The sequence below is a fragment of the Amblyomma mixtum genome, chromosome 2, assembly GCF_055824585.1.
Source record: "Amblyomma mixtum isolate Tamu chromosome 2, ASM5582458v1, whole genome shotgun sequence".
NCBI classification, from domain to species: domain Eukaryota; kingdom Metazoa; phylum Arthropoda; class Arachnida; order Ixodida; family Ixodidae; genus Amblyomma; species Amblyomma mixtum.
The window spans coordinates 7,633,978-7,660,275 of record NC_143013.1 but is presented as its reverse complement, the minus strand read 5'-3'; the positions used below and the strand labels follow the sequence as shown (position 1 = coordinate 7,660,275).

Here is a 26,298-nt window from a genome sequence, read left to right as displayed (position 1 = left end):
GGGTTGTTGATTGAACATTATGAAGGAACACAGTGCAAAAGAACGGGACAGGAGAGGAGGGCTGTGTTCCTTCATAATCAGATGCCATATCATTAGGGTGAAAATACATTTAGAGATTTAAAGGGGAATGCAAAAAAAAAATTAAGCTGAAATAGGCTAAAAACATTTTTATAATGCCAGTAGTCTCCACTGCACAGCAGCTATGGTTTTGCTACAAAACACGAGACCGCTAGCTCGATCACTGAACGGAGATCTAAACTCGTAGATACAACCTGAAAAAAAAAGAAAAAAAAGAAACAGCACTTGGTAATACAGGTCACAGTCCGTGGCGTCCTTCATTACTGTGCTTATCGATTACAACAGTTACAAAAAAAAATTTGGAGGGGACACCTTAAGCTCCGCTTTAAGGTTATGATGTCATAGTGTGATGGGTTAATTCCCATATATGCGGAAGGGCATTCTCTACTTTACGTTCATAGATCTCTCGGGAATCCTCACACCCCTCCTGGCGCAGTGGTGCAGCGGTTAAGCGATGCGCCACTTCCCTGCGATGGCAGGTGCTCCCAGCGGTGGGTCTTGCGAGGGCCAGGTTGCGTTTCCCGAGTGACCAATATTTAATTTAACTGCCACCTGCCACGATGGGCAGTTTATTCACTATCTGTTGGGCAGGTCGGGATGATGTAGGTGGCACACCTGCCCCCTAGGCTGCTTTCTGGGGACCACCTGCCAAAGCCATGCCCGTGATTTTTCGCTCACAACGCCAACACTGGATTTTCTGGTGAACAGGGCCTTTAACGATGTCGCAATAAGAAGACATCGGTCTTCAATTTTTCGCTCTTTTCTCGCTAATAATAGCTCCGGCAATTTCCTTCCTCTCCGAAATCAGCCCCTTCGTCATAAGAGAGCGGTAATCCATCATTATAGACCAACTCCAACCGACTCTTTGACGGAACTCGAAAAATATCGTGCGTGTTCCCATTAACTGTGGCGGGAACTGCACATCGTCTTAATCACAACGTCCGCACTGCGTCGTCGCGGTCACGCCAGCGGGAGGGTCCAATGTGAAAGTGTCGCCCCCCAGTGGCCGGCCATCGATCAGCTCACGCAAGCACATCTGCAGCCTGGAACCAGCGAGAGACTCCCGCGGCAGCAGGTAGCCGCGGCGGCGCCACTTAGCCCAGATATTCCGCGGCAAACGCCCGCCGCGCGCTCTATCGGCAGCGGGCGGCGCTGGTCGGATGTGGACCAACACGCCGAAGGGGCCGCGACCGCCTTCTTACCGGGCCGCGAAGCAACGACGCGCGCTCCCAACAATCTCAGTGACCCGCTTGGTAGGCCCGGAAGCCGAGCTGCTGCTTCCTATCGCACGCTCGCCGGTCAGCAGCCCCTTGGCGCCTCTCTGGTACTCGACCGGGTCACGCGAGCGCGCGTGCGAATATTCGGCGTTTTCTATCACTCCGCGCGAAAAAAGCGCCGGGGCGAGGTCGATGTCCGGTGCGATGATTGTAGCGCCACCTGTGGAGTATTTGGGAAAACAATCGACGCGATCAGTGATCAGTACCACAGGGACACTCTCGAGTATTATTTTTTATTATTATTCGAGAAGTGTGCCATTAGGCATAAGTTGAATCGCCTTATGCCTCATGAGTACTTCCTTCCGGTATAGGCAGAGCGCACGCTTGAGAGAATAGGGTTGATGTTTAGCGAAGCGGATGTGCAGGTTTTATGGCATATACAAAGGAGCAACGGTTCGACGGAAAGAAGGTTCCTCAGAGGAAAAAAGAATATCTTTTCTTCCCCCTCCGGTGCGAAAAAGTTACAAAGACAACTGTAGACGTCTCTGTTCACTTCCTTTAGAGCTCATGAGAGAGCTCCGAAAACTCCGAAAACCGACACGGTCAACGCCCATCTGAATCGATTCGACATTGGTGAAAACAGCGCGAAAGAAGAAGCCCGAAGGCGAAACGAGGAAGTGACAGGAAAGAGCGCTATTTTACTGACAACTGAATTTATTGAGCGAAACTCGCGCAATATATAGGAAGGCAGTGCCAAAGATAGTCAGATGCAGTCAACATCACATGGTGCAAAGAGCCATAAAAGCGATAAAAACAAAACAAGGTGAAAAAGCTAACAGTGAACTGAATATCAAAAGGGATGGTAACAAAATGAAAACTATACTCAATGACTATACACAGTTAATGGTGTAAAGAGCCATAAAAGCGATAAAAACATAACAGGGTGAAAAGGCTAAAAGTCAGCAGAATATCAAGGGGATGGTAACAAAAAATACATGATCACTTAAACAGTTGATGTCACAAGGTGTAAAGAGCCATAAAAACCGATAAAACATCCATAGCAGGTAACAAGGGTAAAACCGATAAAAAATGACGAAATGGAATTGTGGAAAGAATAAAAACTAACTGAATGTAACAACGTATGGCTAAAAACATGCACAGACCTTAACAATAAAACGATGAAACAGTGACACTCAACGATTGAAACACGCGTAGTCAACAATAAAAATTTAGCAATGTTGTTCCAAAAAGGCACGTTCACTCCTGTACAATGATTTTGACGCGTCCCTGACACATTCCAAGCCCTTTCTTTTTATAAAGAAAGCCTCCTTCAACTCCCGGGCTACGCTGTCTCTACTCCTATCAAGAACAATAGTGTCGCGTAATCGAGGCATGCATTTACAATCTTTGCAATGAAGCGCTAGATTAGAGCCAGTGCCTTTTTCAAGTGAGCGCTCATGTTCCCTTAAACGTTCGTTCAGGCACCTTCCGGTTTGACCAATATAAACTTTGTCGCATGTAAGCGGAACCTGGTAAATCACACCTTCCCTACACCTGACGAACATGTTGGCATGCTTTACGCCACAGGTTTGCTGTCTTGGCTTTTCATTATTTATCCTGTGACACAACGTAGCTAGCTTGCAAGGGGCAGAAAAGACTACGGGAATCTCATATTTATTTGCAACCTTTTTCAAATTATGTGCTACCCGGTGGGAATACGGGATAACGGCAGGCCTCACCCTCCTATTGCTTTCCTGAGTAACGTTTTTCTTCTTGCCTTTAACTTTCTGAAGCAGAGCTTCAGTCACTGCCGAAATCACAGTCTGCGGAAAACCTCCCTGTATTAACCGTGCGGTCTGCAGTTGGAAGCTCTCTTGCATGCAATGCTCGCATGATTTTTTTAGTGCAGATCCTAATCCTGATGTGGCTATGGCTCTTTCAACTGTTTTTGAGTGAGCTGACTCGTAGGACAACAGCTCTTTTTGACTTCGAGGCTTGTACATCCAACAGAATCTATCTCGTTCCAAGGAGAGTTCCAAGTCCAAAAACTGTAACTTGTTGTTTTGTGGAAATTCACAAGTGAATTCCAAACCATGGCTCAGTTCATTAAATGCATCTAGAATTTCATTTACAGTGGCTCTGTAAGCTGGTGCGTCTTGCTTGGTTAATACAACTAAAAAATCGTCGACATACCTGAAAACCTTTAATACTTTGCTTTTGTCGAACCTATCGTCCAGATTTTTGTCAACTGCTGCGAGAAAAATATTACTCAACACTGGCGCTACACAGGACCCTATACAAATTCCTTTCTTCTGTATGTACACCTGATTGTCAAACTCGACCACAGTAGCACTAAGGTAGAATTCCAACAAAGAAAGAAAACTCTCCATTGAAATACCCGCTGAATTTTGAAACAACACACCTTTCTTTTCAATGCAAGTCTGAACAGCTGAGAACAACTCTTTGTGTGGAATGGAATAGAAAAGGTCCTTGGCATCTACCGAAAACACACTTCCAATGCCTTTGCAGGATTGAAAGAAAGCAATAATTTCCGTCGAGTTCTTCGTAGAGAAGGGATCATCAACGACAAGCGAGTTTAAATGCCTTAACAGGTATTGGCTAATAAGCCTTTGGTAAGTGTAGCGCTCACTAACAATACACCGGAACGGAACCTCCTCTTTGTGAGTCTTTGCAGTAAAAAACATGCTAAGAGTCTTTTCTTTGCACTTACTTATAGAATTTGCCAACTTCTCCGATTCGACATGCACAGGAGCCGTTATATGAGCCGGCGTCGTACTCTGCAGACTCCGAGATAGCGGGAGCGGAAATAGGCTTACCATGGCACACATGTGGCAAATCACCTTTCACTGTTCGTCATCGAATACGAGTTTTAATGACCAATTCTGCGCCTTTCGGTTCTTGCTTGGCATCATTTCACTTTCATAAAGCGGCATTTTACGCGCAAGCCTGGACTGCAAAATAACTCAAATTCAGAGTGGAAAGGGACAGACGGACAGTAGAGTGAGACCCTAGGTTGGGAGTCTCCCGCACCACTAACGTATCGCGGGTGGTGCACACGGATTTTACCTACTTATTGCGAGAGAAGTCTCCAGGGCTTGAAAAATGGTCCTCAGCGCACTTTTATCGAGTTTACGGCACCGCCGTCAGTAACGGGCTGACAAAGCTACCCTCTTTCTGGAACACTCCTTTGGAACTGAATCCGCTAGAACGGCTCTTGAAAACGATAATTTCACACTGAAAAGAGGCTGCGATTGTGCACCTTTGGGATCATGTCATAGGCGCGGACGCGTATGTTAAGTATGCAGAATTATAAAAAGTAGTTGACGTAAAGATATTGCCCGAGCACTGATGCATGTAACACAGCAGCAGGACAGCATTAAATTCTGTAAATGTCAAGACTTAAGGCTCGCATTTCCGAGAAGCATGTTGGACAGCAGGTCTTCGACGAACACAAGCAGTAGCGGCAGAACGGAGAGCGTTGGATATGCGCAATCTGAAGGCAGCGTACACCTACGAGCTGCACACGTTTGTCATTCCGCGCCATACGTTTCTTTATGTCCTTTATGCCATATTCTCTAACTTATTGTAACTTGATTTTCCGTTATTCCCTGCAAGACTGGCACAAAGTCCCGAAGGAAGTGTTTAACAATACGCGTACTCGTCACCGTTTGAAATGCATATCCCCTCTTTATTTGTCCACCATTATTCGATTGAAATACCGGAATTTCAGGACTACAGTCCGCACACCTTATATAGCCAGGTTACAGCGGTCAGTCCTCAAAAGCAAAATAGTGTAAAATATATCTCCCACCTGTATTCCGAGGATTGTATTCCGGAAATTATGGCACATGCTTTATAGTGAGCCGGCGTGAAAACACCTAACAGTTTCTTCCACCGCCGGTGCTAGGTTCTGGTGGACTTCGCCGACGACGCAGAACCTGTCCGAGCTTCAACAGCTTCAACGGGCTCGACCGACTAGACTCCATTGCTCGACACATTCGTTTTCCATGGTAAGGTTGGATCCGAAAAAGAACAGATTTCAGCCCTCCATGCCGCCTAGAACTTGGGGGTATCAGCATAAATGGTTAAATCTCCCTCAGCTCTCAAACTAGTTCACTGTAACGGGGACTAAACCTAGTTGACGCATAATACGCAACTAAACGAATGCGCTGTGCAAAAAAAAAATCAAAGACGGCTCGGATTTGGAAAGCCGCGACAGTCAGCGATCTTTCCTCAACGAACGTTACCGAATACATCAAAAATGGGAAACATGTTACGAGCTACGTGCGATAACGTTTATTTCCTTAATCGGTGGAAGCTCCCTGCAGGTCGAAACTTGCTATATTCAGTGACGATACCAGCATCACTGAATAAAGACCGCTGTCGTGATTTTACGCAGTGACATCATTTGAATTTCGTCTCTAAAGAATTGATAAGAGAATACGGGGGTTTCACGTAAGGAGCAACGCTCGCGGGAAAAATTACGAGAGCATACGCTGGTATATTTGCACAGCGCCTGCTACAGTGCATCGTGACGGCGTGAAGCATACCGTGAAGCTGGCACCGCTATAGTCATAACCGCAGAGAGCACGTTAAATAAAAATAGTATACAGACGTAAGTGGACTAAACCCTTTTTTGTAGCGAAAGCTACATTCGCCACGAACTTGCGATTTCGCTGCGGCGGTGCTCCGAGGAGGCACAGAGACCGACCTTGAGCCGTTGCCTAGCAACCGCCGCAGCTGGCGGACGCCGCGCGCTCGTCGCGCCATCTGGCATGACGTCACACCGCGCGCCTCGCCGCGGAGCCGTCACCGCCGTATGGTATGACGTCACACCGCTTGCCTCGTCGTCGCACTCGCCTCCGCTCGCTTCGCCAGCCGTGTCGCATGCCTGATAACATGTCGGAGGGTTGACTTAGCTTTCGCTACGTATATCCTGGCATAGCCGAGCGAAGCCATTGCGAATTTTTTCGCTATCCCTTTTAAGGGTCTACGCCGCCTTTGTCTCTCGCGTGTCACGAATATCAAAGAGCCAAAAGCAAGAACAAAAACGGGCTCCTGATAAGAGTGACTTGTGCTTAATGTTACGTTAGCGTTGTCCGGATAGAGCACCATAGAGCGCTTGTCTAAGACCCTACATCCTGCTGACGCGAGTCTCCTATTGTGCGTACAGAAACCTGCAGCAGCTCACTTTTTCCGCCACCGCCGGAAACGGAGCGCTGGTTCCGTCCGCCCGACACACTTTCGTCTCCCGCACGCCCGAGCTTTCTCTACGCCCGTCGCACCATCTGTACCTGCGGGCAAGCCATTCTACGAGGAGCCGAGATCAGCTGGATCGCAAATGCTCTCATTCACTCGGGGGCGCAGGTTTCCTTCAGTTCTAGGTTGGCCGACACAGGGCGATCGCTGTTTCGAACAACCGAAATGAACGGAAATAATGCCGCCAGGGTTTGCTATATGGTTAGGCTCATGCTTCTGACTCGTGGTCAAAAGAAAAAAAAAATTACTTTCGTTCAACGGTGGAAAACTGCACTGGCGAGAGGAAAAAACTTATACCGGGCAGGTGTAGCCGTGCGGTCCTACGTGTACGGATTTCGAATTTCAACAGGGTGAGGATAATTTCAGCTTCAACTCTCAGATGGTCGTGTACGCCGCGACCGGCGAAGCGGTTAACGGTGAGGCTTGACAGTGCAAGTCCTCTGAGCGTTTTACATCGTTGTCTCCGCATTATTACGCCGCTATCCATATCAGGGAAGCCGGCCAGTTTAACGACGTCAGGTGTTCCCATGGGCACATCTGTGCAGAGGATAAGCCCATGAGCACAACAGGGCCAGAGACTGACCGTTGAGCCTCAGCCCATTTACTTGATACCTTGATCCAGCGCCACGACAACAGTCGCTATAGTGCCTCTAGTTATGTCGCGGCTCTCCATTCCATCGAGCTAACGCCCGTGGGCGTCGCGTCACAAAGCCGCTCGTTTACTGTGCCAGACAAGAATAGCTGGACCCGAAGCGAGAGTCAACTTCCGCTGGTACTCTCAACATGTTTGACGGAAATCCGTGTATTTCCCACATGCCTATCATGAGAACGTCTTTTAAGGCGGAAGCCTTTAATGTCTCATCGTTGTAAGCAGCAGTTGTCGACAGAAAATGTCACGCTTTTCAATTGGTGGAAACGGTCGTGACGTCACAGTGCGCGAATTTCAAACGGGGCCAATTGCACTTTGGCTAGTAACTATACAACCAATAGAAGGGATCGTATAGTGATGCTCCAAGTAAGTGGGACAGAGCTTAGTTAATTGCTTAATTACCCAATTAGCCTAATTAGCTTTACTAGTCAGGCCATATAAATAAATAAAAGCGATTAAGAAATTGGTCGAGCTCAGGAATCGAACCCCGGTCTTCGGCGTGAGAGACGAGCACGCTATCCACTCCGCCATGCCAGCTCGATGATTTGGAATGAACAAAGGCGCGTCTAGTGAATACGGTGTCTTCACTCACTCTCATACTCCTCCATTCCCTTCCAGCGAGGTTTAGGTGTCCACCGACAAATGAGAGACAGATACATTTCCTTTCCTCAAAAACCAATTTACCGACGAGCGAGGCATAGAACCGAATGGGCGATGGCGTTCTATGGACTCCTTGGCAGCGTTGCAAGACGCTGTCGCGTTCCACTCTTAGGGGCGAAGCTTAACATCTTAACCACACATCAGTGACCACACTTTAGGTCAAAAAAGTGCCCCCCCCCCCCCCCCCCCCCCACTGAATTTTGACTGGTGTCCACCGAGATATGTGAGACAGTTACTGCGTAATTTCCTTTCCTCAAATACAATTTTCATTTTCTTCATTACGGCTCCTCTTTATCTATCTTCTTTCACTCCCACCTCCCTTCCTCTAACGGTGCGGTTCAGTTGTCCACTGAGATGACAGAGAATTACTGCGCCATTTCCTTTCCTCAAAAAGCGTTGCGTTCAAAGGGCAAGGCATCGCGCCCCGAACGGGTGGTGGCGTTCCGTGGACTCCCTGGCAGCGCTACAACGCGCTGTCGCGTTCCACTCCTAAATGCGAAGCTTAAGCGTCATTAATTAGCAGTTAATCAGCATTCAGGCATTAATCAGTAATTAACAATTAATTAGTGATTTGCCATGACTTAGTAATTAGTACTCAAATATATGTGACGCCCAACCAGTGCCACAGAAACAGCGAAGGTGGTGCGGAAAACGCTTCCGCCTCTACCCACTTTAGACAGTCAAAGTGCCCCCTGAATTTTTTTTTTTTTCTGCGCAGCTGTAGGCGGCAGTTCCATCGAGATCGAGCTTGTCAGGTTCTTTTTCTTTTGCGGATCTCCTGAACATGACAGTCAGACCCGGAAATGCCTAGCTCGCATTGACTGACGCGTCTTCTGTCTCTAATCGTTGCCCCCAAAGCTTTGCAGGAAAATACGGCGAGCAACTTTTAGAATGAAGTTCACCCCTTAGAACCCTCCCATAACAACGAGCTGTGATTGGGCGCCACGAGCAGTCCTGATCCCATTTAATCCCGCAGCCCGCGTCAGCACGCAACCCCAACGAACCTGGCCTGAGCCATCTGACCGCGTCGCTACGAGAGAGGTGCACGAACCAAGCTAGGTCAAGCCAAGCTACACGCCCGGCATACACAATACCGAAGCGTGTCCGCCCCCGACCGGTGCCTCTCGGCCTGGTGCCCTTTCTCGCACGCGCCGTCGTCATCATCATGCAGCTCCGAGGAGACGACGACACGCGGTGTGCCGGGTCAACCGACACACATGGAACGGCCGGTTCCAGTACGTTGGCCCGGGCTTCGTTTGGGTTAGCGGGCGCTGTATGCGGTGACGGAGGCCGGTCGCGGAACGTTCATATAGCTGCAAGCCTCCGCCTCGCTCACTCACGACGCTGAAGCAACAGCAACGCCACGCGCCAAACAGAACCGCTCCGCGCGTCAAGCGTTCGTTCAAGTCGAGGTCGCACCTGTCTTGTCTTTTCCTTTTTCTTGTACTCCGTGCTCCGCGGCCTCTCGGCGCGAAAGGAGGATGCCGCCCTCAGAGAAGCCAGGCGCAGACGAAGCCAAGAGCAGACGGTGCGCGAGAGCAGACGAAGACCGTGGTACGACCGGCGTTTGTTTGAGTAGTAGAGTACACAGGCTTGCACGCATACGTTCTGCTCGCACGGTTAAGAACGTTTCTTCTTTGGCTTTGAGAGTTTTTTTTCCCCCCTTTTTTTTTTTGCTTTTTCGCGAAAGGACGCGCGTGCGCGAAGCGGAGCTCCGTGCAAGGCTTCCTTGTTTCGCGAGCGACGAGATTCTCAATTTGCACTGCACCGTTTGCACAACCTTCTTTGAAAAAAATTAATTGATAGAAAAAATGCGTACTCGGTACTGAGCGAACGCCTCAATGACAGCGGAGTAAATGGAAAGGATTCACGCTTCTCCCAGAATGGGGCTGCGCGACGTCACATGCGTTTCCGTGTGGTCAGTCCAACGTCCCCCCCCAGAGCGCTTTTGCGAATCGTACGTTGACTCGATGCGTTTTATGCCTTAGCGCTTTGTGTTTTTTTTTTTTTTTGCTCTCGACAACCACAATTCCTACACAACAGCCCATGAAAGACCGCAAGCAAGAAACGCATTTTTGCCTGCTTTCTCTCAGCACTCCGTTCTTTCAAAGCGTAAAAGCATCAGGCTAGCACGAAGAACCACTCTGCTCCAATATGCAATTCAAGAACAAAGCGGCGGGTGCCCCTCAAAGGAGGCAAGTGGACCTATATTGTTATGACGTCAATGCCAACCGCCTCTGCGTCTTCTAATGCAGCATTTTACTTGGCGACGGAGCGTGACGTCATGACATAGACCAACGCCATTCGTTGGAGGGCATCCTTTGTGGGGCATTTGCAGCTTCGCTCTTGGGTTGCACTCATTACGAGTTCGATCCCATATCATCGTTGTCATCGTTATCACGACTATCATCATCAACCCGCCTACGTTCAATGCAGAACAAGGGCACCTCCCAATTGTCTCCAATTATCCCTGTCCTGGGCCAGCTGCAGAAACCGTATCCCAGCGATTTTCGTAACCTTAACTCCCCACATGAAGTCGTGACAGGTTTCATCGCGCCACGTGGTATTGTTGTTGCTGTTGTTGCCTCTAAAGGAATAGCACATAGTCAAAAGCCAGCTTCCTTTTTTTTTTTTTACACGAATGACACTGTGACCCGGAAGTTTGTCGCAGTTAGCTCAGTGCGCTCTTTCGGCGAACGCATATAGTTTCAAAAGCAAGTTGAAGGGCAGTCGGTACACGATGACAGTCCCGAGATTCCCAAGAAGGCCTCAGCCCCTCTATTTCCTTCCGGGTCGTCAAAGAACGTGTGCCGCACAACCCTGTTCGAGTCTGCCAGACGAAGCGGGGCCTTCGTACGTCTAGCCTGCGCCCGCATATCTGCCATATCAGACCGCGCTTGTACGGCATTACGTGTGCCCGTTCGCGGCGACCCCGTGCGTACCTCCGATGATTGACAGGCCGCTCGTGCACGCGTCAGAAAGGCAGATGTAGTACACACTACGCGCGCAGAACAGGTTTCGCGGCCAAGGAAACAGAAAGAACGGGGCGTCCGACATAGCCTCCTTCCTCTGAGAAGTCTTGCGTGCGTCACAACGCATCATGGTAATGCAGTTGTTGCCGTTTTCGGTGCGTCCTTGATTGCGTTTCGCGTTTCTCACGGAGCGCCCCTCAGATTTCCGCGCGACGAATGCATTTATTTTTGTCTTCGCGTTCGCCCGCTTGCGCTGCTATGTATTATACTCGGGTGCAACTCAAGAGCCAAGCGGCTTTTCCCCGTCAAAGGACTCCCCTTCCAGCCAATAGCATCGGCCAATTCTAACCCGATAAACGCGGCCAAAAAATAACACGCAACTCTTCCGGCCTGAACACATACAGGCGTGCTTTGTGTGCAATCCGAGGTGTGCCCTCAGCGTCTTCAGATCTTTCATTAGACGCCTGTAGTTGATAGTTTCGTATTCGGAATGCGATTTCACCGATTTCAAAAAAACAGCATTGTTGCTGGAGCGCCCCGGTAGACGGGTAATGGGTCATTTTAGAGATTACCTGTGCCGTGGCTACCGGGAAGTGCACCGTCCGTGCCTTTTGTTCCCACCTCAACACTTTCGCATCGTACAAGACGAAAGTTGATGACATGCGGAAAGAAATATATAGGTCAGAGTGGAAGGTGCCGGAACGAGCGTCTTCGCAAGCATTGTTACAACGTAACAGAAAAAAGAGGTGGTTTTCTTGATGTACACTGCAGAAAATGTGAACATTGTGTGCCTATCTGTGAAGCATGCAATCTCATCACCAAGAACCCTAGCAAACTTACCCGTGAAATCGTTGAAGCAGAAACCATAGCTAGCCTAGGTGACTAGTGCATCGCGAAACTGTCTTTGTTTGACATGTGTTTGACATGTGTTACCAACAAGCCCAAACTGCTACCTTGATGACTCAAAGTGAAGAATAAAGGCAGTAACTTCCTACCTCTGCAGGCAGGCAGTAGCTTCCGGACTCTGGTGTGGAAACTGTCCACTCCCGGACAACTTTCGGTCGCTCTGAAGCGAAGGTATATACGCAGGAAAGGGACGGAGGACGACCTTTGTCCCTGTGCCGTGGGTTAGTTTTTCGGTTTAGGGGCTTAGCGGTTTAGCGGTTTAGCGCCACCTGCGAACGTAACTTTCTGGCCGGTTTCATTTGGAAAGCAAGAGTGGTAGTGAAAGTAACTTACACATAATAGAACGGTGGTGTTCCGACTGGCTTATGAAGCTGAATGTCTCAAAGTGCCAATTCATGCAAGTATCTCGAAAACGTTCCAACATCAGATTCGCACATTCACTCCTGTCAAACACGGTAACCCAAGTCCAAACATATCGGTACCTTGGAATCACTATCTCCAGCAAATTAACCTGGTCGGAACACATCCTATATCTAGCATCTAGAGCATCAAAATCGCTTGGCCTCATCCGAAGATCCCTGTGCCTAGCCCCTCGTTCTGTTCGAAAATTAGCATACGAAACATTCACCTGTGCCATATACTTGATTATGCGGCGGCTATATGGAATCCTCACCAAGAATACTTAATTAACACCTTAGAAGCCATTAAAAACCGAGCAGCCCGTTTTATATCCTCAAATTACAATAGACACAACAGTATCACCAGGATTAAATCTGCACTTAACATCCAGCCACTAGAACTCCGACGGAAAATCGCACGACTCTGCCTCTATCATAATTTATACTACAATTTTCCTGATCTTCGTGACACATTATTACTAGCTCTCATCAGAGCATCGCGCCGCCTGTTTAACCTCCTCAGCATTCAACGTATACATGGATCGACCTTGGCATTTAATAAATCTTTTCTTCCAACTGCAATAGAAAATTGGAACCTGCTACCCGACTACATTGTTAACGAGCGCGACGCTACTAAATTTCGACAGGTATTAATTAATCACTGTACTGAATAAAAGATACTGCCCATTTGTCTCAAACTTCACCCAGTTACACTTATTCTTTTTCTTGTTGTTGTTGTTACCGCCTAATTCAGCCTTTCGCCATTCATTATTGACCAACGTTGATTGTGATGTATTGTTTTTCATTTTATTGTATTGCATTATGTTTTGTTGTATTAACGTATTATTCTCAGTTGTATTTGCTTTGCCCCCCCTATGCAATGCCTCAACAGAGGCCTTTAAGGGTAAAATAAATAATGATGAAATGATGAACTTGTGAAGCTGGCTTGAGCTTTCGGAATAAAATATACAAACTGGAGGACCGGCGGGCCACGCATTTGAGACTCCTGGCTCTTCCAGGGAAGCTCGGTGGAGTGAAATTAGATCAATGATTGCGTTATCAGGGAGTGTCAACGTTGCGCAATTTTTGTTAGCGGAAGCGCAACCTGCTTTTCAGCTGGCAAAGGTACTCGGCTGACCGAGAGGGCAACGAGCTTGGGTGATCCCGTTTGGGTGACTGAGCTTTCACATGTAAAGCTGAGTATATTTGCGCTGCAACCGTATGGCTGGGCGTGGGTAGCCAATTGTGACCACTACCCTTTTGGGAGAGAGGGCGGTCGAACAGTTGAACGATTTACGCCAACACCACCCTCGCCTGATCCCCTTGGGCGTTGGAGAGGGAAACCTCTCGAGAGAAACCCCACGAGGACTAGAGAGGAGTCAAGAGGGCATACTGCGGAGGCTCGAAGGTCCTCAAGCCAGCGAATGGGGACAAGGTTCCATAGGGACAGCGGTCTAACACAGACAAAAGCACCTTTACGCATTCTTCACTTAAATGCTTCACACTCACAGTTTTTGAGATGACCTTGAACATGCGAAGTTTTGTGTTCCCGACAAAGGTGACATGGCCGTAACTGCTGTTCCGAACGAATGAGAAGGTGGAAGAAGACGGCAGAACCATTTGGTTTTGGGAGACGGTCTTTGAACACTGGTGACTCGTTGTGACCGCGCCTTCGGCAGCAGGGATTTGCATGTACACTAACCCGGCCAGGTAGAAGATCACCACTGACAGGGCCGCCCACGTCATGGAACTCCATGAATTCATGGACATTTAGTGCAATGGGGTCATGCGCGGACCCAGGGACTTACGCGTCCCAAGTCCCGTGGTCAATAAAGCATACAAGTGAAGGGAAAAGAGGTACTCGTTATGGCACACATGACGGACTGAAAGTTATTTCTCTCTCCTCTCTCTCTCGAGGAATTCGCTTACATGGAATGTTCCTAGGCGTGAATGATGGTGATGATGCGAGATACAGATGTCTTTGTCCATACTGCATGCAGCCTTCGTCTATCAGCCCATGTTTTGTTCATATTCCGCGGAGCGATATATCCGAAAAGGTCAGCTACCCCGATGGACAAGCAGTGGCGAGGTGGTCAAGATGACGTCTTCTCGTTTTACAACCCAGGAGATCGGGTCCCGTGCAGCCGCGGCTCAGCTTTCGTATACAGCTATAGTTTCCGAAACGAGTAATCCAAGCGCGCCATGGGCTCGTCGAGACGCGTCCGTTAACCCGAAGACGTCAGTCGACGAAAGTAGAAGCGTTTATTCAGTCTGACACTCGGGAGATTTAGATTCGCGCTCAAAGATAACACGGTGCGGAGCCCGTCCAGCCGACTTATTAATGCGAGAGCATTATACGGCTCTGTCGCATCGGCAAAGAGCGTCCGCAAAACGTGTCCGCACGATTACGTCGTTCTCTGAAGATAAAGGTGTGAAAGTGTGATTGCGACAGATAGTATGTGATAAATGTTGCTGCGGGAAAAATTTCATCGATGAGGCGCAATTAGTCGATTAATAAAAACGCGAAAAAAATGCACTTAGACGTCAAAATAGCCGTGGACGTCGATACAGTACATGGGCGTCAGAACAGCCACGGACGTCGATATAGTATGTCGGAGCTTTGCTCTCGCATTGCTCCAATGCGGGTCTCCGCAGTGATCTCAAAGTTTTAGCAAGTGACCGCAAACACCGCACATAGAGAGCGAGGCGCACACAACATTTAAACTCCTCTTCCCTCTCTCGCTTCCACACACACCAGCAGGCGCTCATTGAGCCACCGTGGACAGGTCATGCAGAGTCCCCCGGCATGAAAAACCGGCTGCTTCCTTCCGCGTGCCCCAGCGTGGCACCGAAATTTCGCGGAGGTACCGCGACAGACAGGCGCTCAGGAGGTCAGCCCGGTTAAGGGTCCTGGTGGACGGCTGTCCTGGACTCGGTACATTCTAAGTGGAAGTGGAAGTAGTCAGGCTGATGATATCGGGGTTTTATTTTTTCGGTAAGTGGGTGGTAAAAACCGGGCGATATTTTTCGTGCTCGGATTCCGGGGGGGGGGGGGGGGGGGGGGGGGGTAAAAATCGGGCTATTTATAAAAAAAAATTCCATAGAACGAGTGTTTTTTTTTTTCGGGTCGTTTTTTGCAGCACACGACATTACCATAATAGTTCGTTTTTCTGCTAGGCATAAAACCTTATTTTTTGCTCATTATTTCATAAGCAACATGAGAATCGTAGGTTCTACTAAAAAAGATTGTGTACCAATTAAGATTTTTTTTTTCCCTCTTCTGTAACAAATATTTCATCGCGCACTTTACCAGCCTTCTACGAAGAACTCGTGCGTCTTAGAAATACCGCCACTTGCCTTTATTTGCACACTGCAAAAACATTCAACATGACAGCTATGATTTTAAATAGCGAAGGCCCTTGGATCAGAGTCCGATAATGTCTTATCGGTAGGCATGTTTTGTCTCCTCTAACACCTAAATTGCCCTTTTCGAACTTATCGTCAAATTCACCCCTCATGAAAACAAGTGTTAAGATACCTAATTGACCGAAGACACTCCCCTGGAACAAGCACTAGACATCCGCAAATTTTATTCCGGTGCCTTCAGCTTTGTGGACTGGAAAACAAACATCATCTAGAAGGCTCACTTTAGGGGAGAAATCAAGTTCAACCCGATTTTTTAAAGAAATATGTTCGGGATGCCATAATCGAGTAAATTTGGGTTTTATCCGAAAACGATAGGCCCTAAAAGGTTGCTTCTAGATGCGTACGTCCTATGATAAGAGACTACCCACTGCCGCCCGCTCAAACTCCTTAAAGCCTGCAGGGTGCGGCGCGACCTCGGTAATTGCGACGTCTTCGAAGTACACATTCGATGGCAAAACAGCAGGTCACTTAACCCGTTTTTCCCGGATAGGCCTCTCTCGTGAAGGCAAAATAAGGAAAGCTTTCTCCATCCTCTGACACAAGACGACGCTTAGGTGAACCTCCATAGCGTGAATCACGGTGAATAAATAGACAAAAAGAACTAAGGGAGGTCATTAGTATAGCTGCGCGTACGTATTTCCTCTCTGTAACGAATACTTCCGTTTGCGCGGGTCAGCCGCGTGCCGCTTCTCGTCCATTACACTTGGAACGGAACGATGTAAGAGGTGGCTATTATGAAAGGCTGCTCCAAAAATAGCCCACAAAAGCAAAATGGTTGGGTGTCGTTTCTCCAGCCTAGAAATGGGCCGCCCGACGGCTTCAAATACAAAGCGTATAAAAGTGCCCGAGCGGCGTCCGTTTGCGTTTGTTCGACCGTTTCCACGACACATGTTTTCTACGCATATGAGTGCGCATTATTTGTGTGTTTTTTTTCGAGGACTTGCGCACTTGTTCCGACGTTACCCAGCGCTATAAAGGGCGTGATTAAATTTGAAGAAAAAAAAAATAAAAAAGACAGCCAGATTATGTGTACACTCTTTCCATGCAGTACAAAGCATGAACACAGTATACACACATCAGTACGAGAAATACAAGCGTGCACGTACAATCATAGACAAAAGTTTGCGGGATTCGGGGTTCGTGGTAAAAATGCATCTCAGCGCGATCATACAAAGCAGGCCAGTGAAAAGCGCGTATATGTGCGTGAGGGGACAATTGTGCACCATCCGCAGGAATGGGTACCCACCTGAATGGCTAGCGAGGCAACGTTAGAATTTTTTTTTTTTCCGCGAACCAGCATCCAACAAACTTTCATTCATGGGTGTGAATAGATATTTCGAGCGGGAAAACGAAAATAAAGGGGGTATAAACCGGAGAAATATGCGTGCGCCGTTCACAACGGCTTGCTCAGAAAAGTATTGTCTGGTGTATCACCATATCACCATTTCCATTTCAATAAAAAAAAAAAAAAGTGCGCAACAGTTCCCGGAATCGTTCTTGCAGAAAACAGAAGGCACCGTAGCATATACACGATCTCATATACAGGTATCAGGGGTGTTCAGTGAGTTAGCTCCCATGGCCGTGACTTTTTTTATGAAGCAATCGAATCGAAATAAGTTCCGTTCAAGTGAAAGTTTGGACGTTCCCTTTGTTTGGAATAGAAGTCCGGACCTCACAGCCCGGACCTCGCCTCGTTGGAATTACAGCCGTTTCCAAGGTTGAACTCAGTGGGCAATAAACTCCCTAGGATGTCCTGTGGACGTTTCGGACGTCCATGGAATGTCCAAGGGAGTTTCAATGACCATTGGGAAAGGACGAGTACGCTCTTCGCGCACGACGGAGCCGTCGAGGTCGTCAGCACCCGCCCTCATTTTTCTAGGACGGCACGCAGGATCTAGTGCACAGGTGTCAGAACTGCATCACAGCCGGTTGGGACAACGTCAAAAAGCGATGTGCTTCTGGTAAAGGGGACATTGCAAGCTCTCGTTTCGACTGACATCGTTGACTGAAGAATTTGTAGAGCCAATTGCTTACCGGCTTAGCGCATTAATCAGCCAAATCTGTTATACCTTTGGTATACAACCACTTATCCCCGCATTTAGCCGTAGAATCTACATCGTCAGCTGTAAGAGAAAGCCCAGCCGTGCTCATGCGAATCAGCGAAATCTGGTCGGGCCCCCCCGTTGACTCCCATCCTCTCTCGCACTTACCTTATCCTTCTCTCCCTTAAACGTGAAGAGAATTTTCCTCTCCACTTTTCCACCTGCCGCGGTTAGCAAGCTACTATTAAATTGAAATGAATGAAATTAAATTCTAGTTGCCTCCCAATAGGCAAAACTAATTGGCTGCACCTCGTAGCATGCTGCCTAAACAAAAAAATAAAGAAGGTGGGTGGGGGGGGAGTAGGAAATACACGGCACCAAATTCTGCGCGAAAAAGACGAAAGAGCCCTTCAGAAAATGGAAAATATAGAGACTGTGTCCGCGAGGATGTCAGTCCAGTCGGTTCAACGACGCGTACTGTGTGCGTCCTGAGACGTACCGTCAACATCAAGGCCTCTTACTTTCACAGGGTGAGCTCACGGGCTAGTTGGTTATTCATAATACTTTTTTCAACAGCGCATGCTACACAAGGACACAAGACGAGGAAACACACACACGAGCGCTGAACTGCAACTTTATTTGAGAAAAGGCGCCAACCCCTACATATATACCCTGTACCACGCGGCACAGAGATCCCTTGGTCACGTGCGCTGAGGGTGTAGTCTACTCGATCCCTCTTTCTTGTGGGAAGGCGTACATCGGCCAAACAGGCCGATGTATTAATGAAAGATTAATGGAACATCGTAGGGATCTATCTGGTTCATCACTCAGGAACTTGCCAGTGCACTGCAAGAATTGCAAACTTAAACTAGGTTCTAATGAACAATGCACCCCTATGTTCAAAAGAACAACCATTCTGAAGAAATGCCCCTACCAGCTGACTCGAGAAATAATAGAAGCAGCCAAGATTTGTAACCTCAAGAGTGAATGCGTTAGTACGCCTTCTGTTTCTCTGTCAAACAAAGAGATAGCGTTCCTGTCTGGTTTTATGTGATTTTGACCTGGTTTTTTCCGGTAGTTCTTCCTTCGTTTTTACTTTTGTCTTTACCCTCCTTTTTGTACCTCTGTTTTATCTCTTTTAGTCTTCGTGTTAGCACTTTTTATATCTCATTTGTGACCACTTTTTTAGCCGTGTTAGTTGTTGGCCCTCATGCACTTCAGATGTTTTTTCGCCTCGGTCATCATCATGCTTAGTTACCGCGATTTGTGCTTTTACCACTTTTACGAACGATTTCTGCCCACTGTTTGTTACGCAAAAAAAGGGCAAGTGAAATCATTTCTTCTCGCTGCTTCTTGTAATCTTTCTTCTTTTTTGCGGTCTTGGTCACCCTTGTATTGTATGCTTAACTCTTGAATATTTTTTCTTGCTTGTAGCTTGACACGTGCAGTGATTTTAGGTTTTACCTAGTGGGCGGTTCCTTGAGGGTATATATGTAGGGGTTGGCGCCTTTTCTCAAATAAAGTTGCAGTTCAGCGCTCGCGTGTGTGTTTCCTCGTCTTGTGTCCTTGTGTAGCATGCGCTGTTGAAAAAAGTACTCTTACTTTCACCGGTCACACCGACGTGAATGAATTCAAGCAACCAAGTAAATCAATAACAAAGGTCGTACAGGAATGATGCAGGCGCGGACAAGAATAAGGGCTGGCGGGGAGATCGAGGACGCTCTCTCGAACTCAACTGCACGAAACATTTCACCGCGAGCGAGGCGCTCGGACGGCGAACGATGCGGGATGTGTAATGCGATTACATTCTCCTTCCTGCCACCACTGTTATTACGTAACGGCGCGTTACGCAACGCCATGCGTTTTCACGGGCAGCGCGGTCGCTTTCTCCCCGTCATATCATACTTTCAAATGAACGCTCCAGTGAAGTTCGCGTGTGTGCGGACTGACCCGAGATAAGGCGGTCATTAGGAAAACGCTGCTGCGCAACCTGACCGAGTCACGGCGTGGGTGAAAGAACGCGCGGACAGCGCGCTTTCATGCGCCACTCGAGCCGAGCGTTACCTCCATAGCGGCTCCAAGAGGACATGGTACGGAAGCTTAAATGTCCGCACCTGAGCTGATACTAATGCATCGGAGGGAGATTGATGGAGAACATGCTTGATGTAGTGGAACATCACGTGATTCGGTTTATAATGGCAAGCCACCGTCAGCCTTGCTATTAGCATAGTGTTTACTCAAACCGCCACCATTGCACGTGAAGATGGCTCCGGACGGTACTAAATATTCAGAGGCACGTAGCACCAGATTCTGGGGGGCACCAGACGATCGGGTGCACCAGATGATCGGCGACACTATAAAATATAAACGGTAATTTGAATATGCTGTTCCCAACGTGCAGTTGAATTGTTCTTACGCGGGAGCACAAAGAAACAGGCGATACCCGCATCAGGATGGGGGCGTATTCGTGATAGCCGCGGTCGACAACTTTTACAACCTACATACTACAGTAGCAGCCTCCATTAGGGCAGAAAGCCCTGCCACAGCTGAAGCCATAGCCGTGGCCATATGGCTATTAAACACGAAGACAGACTCGGTAAAACGGCCCACGTTATCACAGACTCACATCAAGCCTGCCGTGATTATACAGCCGGTATACCCCACAAAATAGCAGTAGAACTCTTTGCTGCTACCCCTTTGCAAGAACATCACCGAATTACTTGGACACCGGGCCATCCTGGGTTGGAGGGCAACGAGGCGGCTCGTAACCTAGCTCGAGCGCTAATAAACCTACCGGGTCCTTCCCATCCCCACCTCACACCCCTTCCGTCCACATATGGCGAACGACTAGAAACATTACGTCTTAACCACAGGAAATACCCTCCACCACACAAAAAGCTAATCACGGCAGATGCTGTAGCCTGTCGCCAAATACAAACTCATTTCGAAACCTATTAATAAATGTAACGAAATGTATCCTACTCAATACCCTGACGTCTGCCCCTGGTGCGACGCAAGTCCCACACTTTTCCACGTTTCGTAGGGGTGTGCGGGCAAGCCTGAACCTTTAAGACGACACATACCAGTGGATGGCTCAAGTGACTAGCGTATCCTTGGAAGATCAGCTAAAGCTCATCTACAAGGTTCGTGAAGCAGCTCGGACCGCTGGAGTCCTGGAATGAGGACGCCCACCCATCTGATCGCCAAGCAACTCTCAACCCCAGTTTTTCAATAGATTTCATTCTCTCTCTTGAGCGGAATGCGCCAGACGTATCGCACCGGGAACGGGATGTTCAGAGGAAAGGCTCGTGCGGCGACACTTTTGTAATGTCCCTTTTCTGCAGTGCCTTCTTTATCCCAGGGGGGGGGGGGGGGGGGGGAGAGAGTAAGAGCGTGACAGCAATGTTAACTCTGTAGTACTTCGGGCTTTCCCCACCCACAGTGAGGGATAACAGGGGATTAACTGATCAGCATTATTTCATTTAATCGCAGCACTATGCACTGTGTCACAGTATAGACGGCCCCAAAAACTGCCGCGCAACTTGACTCTTCACTATCAGATGTGCGTCATGACACAAACGGAAGCCACCGCACAGAGATTTCGCGACACAGCGCGCGGTTCGAGAGCGCCCCGTCAGGCAAGCCGTGGCCTCTTTAAAATGTACGCCGACTTTTTCCACCTCTGCAAAATAATAAGCAAGGAAAAGGAGGCGTCGTATAGACACGCACTTCAAAATGCTTCTTTCTGGAGCTGCTATTTAAGGACGTACGTACGCGTTTGCGGAAACATCTCGCGACTGCGCATAGACATTTCCATGGTTGTGTGCCTCTGCCTGCAGAGACGAAGCCACTCTGCAACGCGATTCCTTCCTAGTGAGATACAACAACTCAAGAACGCAGTGGCTTTTCCCCGACAAAGGACCCCCTTCCAGCCAATGGCGTCGGCCAATTCTCAAGAACCTGCTAGAGTGGGTAGCCTGGAGGGGCCTATCCTCCGATAATGCGGGTAGATGACTATCCCATTTCATCTGCCACTCCCAGCATTGTGCACGCTAGGAGGTTCATGAGAATCGGCCGACGCCATTGGCCTGGAAGGTCCTTTGAAGAGGAAAAGCCGCTGCGTTCTTGAGTTGTACGCGTTTTGAACAGGAGAGGGAGAAATGGCTTTCAGGCCAAGCCTTCGCCGGGACTGTGGCCAACTGGCAAGCGATGGCCATCAACTACAATCCCATCCGCAGAAGGGCAGGAGGGAGGTTGGTGTAATAAGGGGATCGTATACCTGTGGTGATAGGCGTGCGCAAAGGGAAGGGGGGGGGGGGGGGCAGTAGTTTTTTTAATAGACAACGGGAAGGGGGGGCGAAAATTTTCCCACAAGACGTGAACGAGCGCTACCATAAACTTTGGCCTGCCCTTATGGCGAGACCTGCGCACGCCTGTGGCTGTGCTATAGCAGGAAAGGCTGTTTCACAAGCGCATATGGAAGGTTTACAGCTGCATGGCCCGCAGCTGCTTTATTAAGCGGAGGGTAGAGCGGGTAAATCTGCAGTGACTGCTTCATGCTAAGCTGGCAGATGAGAGAGAAATGTTCGTACAGATTGGTGTGTTGGATGTTACGGTGCATGAGCAACGTAGGCCAACATGCTACAAACACAGGGTCAAGTGCCTATTTTGGTGTTAAAATCTAAAAGATTTTTCATTTTTCTTAAACGCCAAAGTTCCCAACGTGACAGTTAGCTTCTCAAGCTGTTTCATTTTTGTACCAAAAAAAAAATGATGCGTCTTGCCGAAATGAAACCGAAATGTTATCGCTGCTGGTAACCTCGAGCACACAGGAATATTACAACTTTTTTCCTAAATGCATCATTTGCCAATATAATTAGTCAGTCAAATATGATAATCAAGTTGTTAAACAGCTTTAGATACATGGAAATTAAATACCGAAATACTAAAAACATAAAAGAGAACGTTTTGACACGGAGCGCGTGCGACAAAGCACATCGCGAGATGTGGAATTCCTCGCGTCACAGCCTGCGGACATGCCTCGACTGCGTGGCGAGTTCGCGCATGCTCAAACGAGCGCCTGTATGTGAGGCATCCGAGCTCTGATCGCTCTCGCTCGAATGAACTGCTCTGCTGGTCGACGATGCAGACTGAGCACTGTCGCTACAGCGATAGCGCTCAACTCCACTTATTAACTCAGCCGAGTGCAGTCTCTGATGTGCAGTTCTTTTTCTTTTTTCTTGTTCTGTTCTGGCGTATACAGATGCATAACATGGAACTTTAAAAGTGGGTTTCCTCATCGATAGCAAAAATAAAAAATAAATAAATAAAGTAACATTATACCGAAATAAAAAGGTAGGAAAAATATAAAAAGATATTTCCGGACACGGAGTTTGCTAGCGCCAATTACATACCGCGTCAACGCTTTACCCTGTTCTCAGTACGCTGGCGTGCAAAAAAAAAAAAAAAACTGAAAGGAGAGAGAGAGAATAAACTTTATTATTAATTTAATTACGTGTTTGGTTCACCCAGATCCGGGAAACCATTGGCGAATACGGCCCTCAGACAGGCAGGCATACTGCCTGACCGCTCCCGAATCGGTCACGCGCCAGTATCAGTTCCATTTAGGGGTGTGCGAATATCAAATTTTTCGAATACGAATCGAATACGAATACTTAGTTCCTAATATCGAATCGAATATCGAATAATCAAGGAAAGACGCATTTAACCACTGCAAAACATTTATTTGAGCATCAAAGAACATCACAGCTCAACTATCAATAAGTAAATGAACACAAAAGGTGTGTGTGCCTGCACAGAATGTATCGAAGTCTAGAACATTATTCTTAGAAGAGTAGAATTTTCACACAAAATAGTACACAGCGCTAATTGAATCTAGCATGCCATCAGCGCAAAAGCGCGTTGCTGGGATGAGCATTAAAGGTTGTTGTGAAGGAAAACCAGCTGCTCCACATGGTCAGGCATTAAGCCTGAGGACATCATCATCATCATCGTTCCCTTCTAGCTGAAACGACTTCTCCAGAGACAGGTAATTCCCTCTCACATGACACTGAAGTGGCAGGTATTGCGAGGTACTTCGTGCACAGCTTTGACTATACCAGCTTCGCAGGTATAGCAACAAAGAAGCTCACAAGCACAGTCAGCTACGGCATGGCCCAACATTACGCATGGCTCTGGACGTCGCCATGTTGTTATGCCTATGTCGACTGGACTTGCGCACCGAAATGTACGCCGGTGCTCGCAATAAAATATTCGGCTAAATACGAATATTCACATGGGATCGAATAATCGAAACAACACGAATACTTACATTTCGAATCGAATACGAATAGCAAAAATCTGATATTCGAATTATATTCGAAAATTTCGAATATTCGCACACCCCTAGTTCTATTAAAATGTTTTCATCCCCATCGACGTCACACGCGACTGAAACAATGTACGCATAGAATGTGTTACCTCACATATGTTGACTTCCACTAGCGCCTCCTCGAAGCCCAGCCATATATATATATATATATATATATATATATATATATATATATATATATATATATATATATATATATATATATATATATATATATATGTAGAAGAAGGGGTCACAACCTTGCAATTATCTTAATTTAATACCGACAGTTTCGGACGGAGGACCGTCCTTCCTCAGGGTGTATACCCTGTGTATACCCTGAGGAAGGACGGTCCTCCGTCCGAAACTGTCGGTATTAAATTAAGATAATTGCAAGGTTGTGACCCCTTCTTCTACAAGTCTTCCTGGCCCATTGAACGACAAGACCTCCTGCAACTACTATATATATATATATATATTTCTCGCTAATTTCTCGGCCTTCCACAGCCTCGCAATGACAGAAGGTTTAGGTGGTCGCGATCTTTCACAATAAATGCAGGGACTTCATGCAAGCAACGACCTGTATACCTACGCGCATTTCACCTCCTGCATTTAATTGGAGGCACCTTATTCACCACACTTAGTCTTTCCTGAGGGAAGAATGAACGAACATTGCCGCCGCGGTGGCTCAGTGGCTATGGTGCTCGGCTGCTGACCCGAAAGACGTGGGTTCGATCCCGGCCGCGGCGGCTAGAATTTCTTTGGAGGAGAAATTCTAGAGGCCCGTGTACTGTGCGATGTCAGTGCACGTTAAAGAACCCCAGGTGGTCGAAATTTCCGGAGCCCTCCACTACGGCGTCTCTCATAGCCTTAGTCGCTTTGGGACGTTAAACCCCATAAACCAAACCAAACCAAACCAAACATTGTTCACAAACACCACTGTACTTTAACACTGTACAAATACCACTGTTTCATCTTCGTGAGAATAGCACCAACGGCTGTTTATAATTTTATCTGCCCGCCATTCTTGACGAAAGAAGGAAAAACTAAGAGTTTCTATTGTCCGAAGAGGTCGGAGGTCGATCATCTACGTGGTGGTTGCGTAAGTACACTCAACGCGTATATGTGCTCTTGTTACGCGAACTGAAGCCGTTCAGGCGTTGTTTATGGGGACGCGTACGGCAGCTATTTAGAGGACAAAAAGTTCCCTTTCTCAGGCGGGAGAGCGCGAGAAAATAACTGCCCGTTCGAATACAATGGCAGAGTGGTGCGGTATGCACGTTCTGTGAAGACCACGAACTAATAATATATTATGCCCGTTTCACGTTTCCGCTGCGCTACCGCTGGCTTCAAGAAAACAAAAGATGGAGGACGCCGCATACGCGTTATCAAAACTACAAGTGGTCGCAAGTTTTCTCCTGCCGCCGCGGTGGCTCAGTGGTTATGGTGCTCGGCTGCTGACCCAAAAGACGCGGGTTCGATCCCGGCCGCGGCGGCTAGAATTTCTTTGAAGGAGAAATTCTAGAGGCCCGTGTACTGTGCGATGTCAGTGCACGTTAAAGAATCCCAGGTGGTCGAAATTTCCGGAGCCCTCCACTACGGCGTCTCTCATAGCCTCAGTCGCTTTGGGACGTTAAACCCCATAAACCAAACCAAACCAAGTTTTCTCCTCTGTGTAACATGGACGTTAGTATTTTAGAGCGCTTAAGCCTTTTTCTCTTTTATGTGATAAGCAACAACTTATCAGAATATATACATCACAGAGTGAGAGGTACGAACAGAGAAGGATTTATCCTGCCATTAGATTTTTTGTTTTTTTTTGCAAATTTTTGTACTGAAACAAGAACATCGCAGGGTTAGGTAAATAAATATCAAGATAAATAATGATCAAGAGCAAGATTGAGTCCCCTACGGTTTTTCCCTGTTGCCTGCAATGAGTATAATCTCCTGTGCCAGCCGCGTCTACCATACCCTAGCAATTTTTTTAAATCTCTCGGAGCAATAAACTCTTGCTTTAGCATAGAAGCCGATCCCCCGCTCCTATTAACCTGCGATAATATATAATTGATTCGAGCTTTTCCAGATCGTTTCTACGCTCGATTTTCATCACAGTGAGATACATCGGCGAAGTAAGTATAACTCAGTACTTGTAATGTTGGCCTATATCACATTTAAGAGAGCGCTTCGAACTGCGCCATAGGTCATGCAAGAGGTTTCCGATAGGGGTCATTTTTAGCGCCCTAGAGATCCGCTAGAATAAGAAAAGAAAGTAAGAAGGCGGCGAAAAAAGAAAAATAAAG

General features: G+C 47.7%; 1 protein-coding gene across 2 annotated transcripts in view; it reads right to left on the bottom strand.

Annotated features, from left to right (window-relative positions):
* LOC149358316 (transmembrane protein 135-like) overlaps positions 1-26,298 on the bottom strand; it is a 77,350-nt gene that overhangs the window by 50,145 nt on the left and 907 nt on the right. The window lies entirely within an intron of this gene.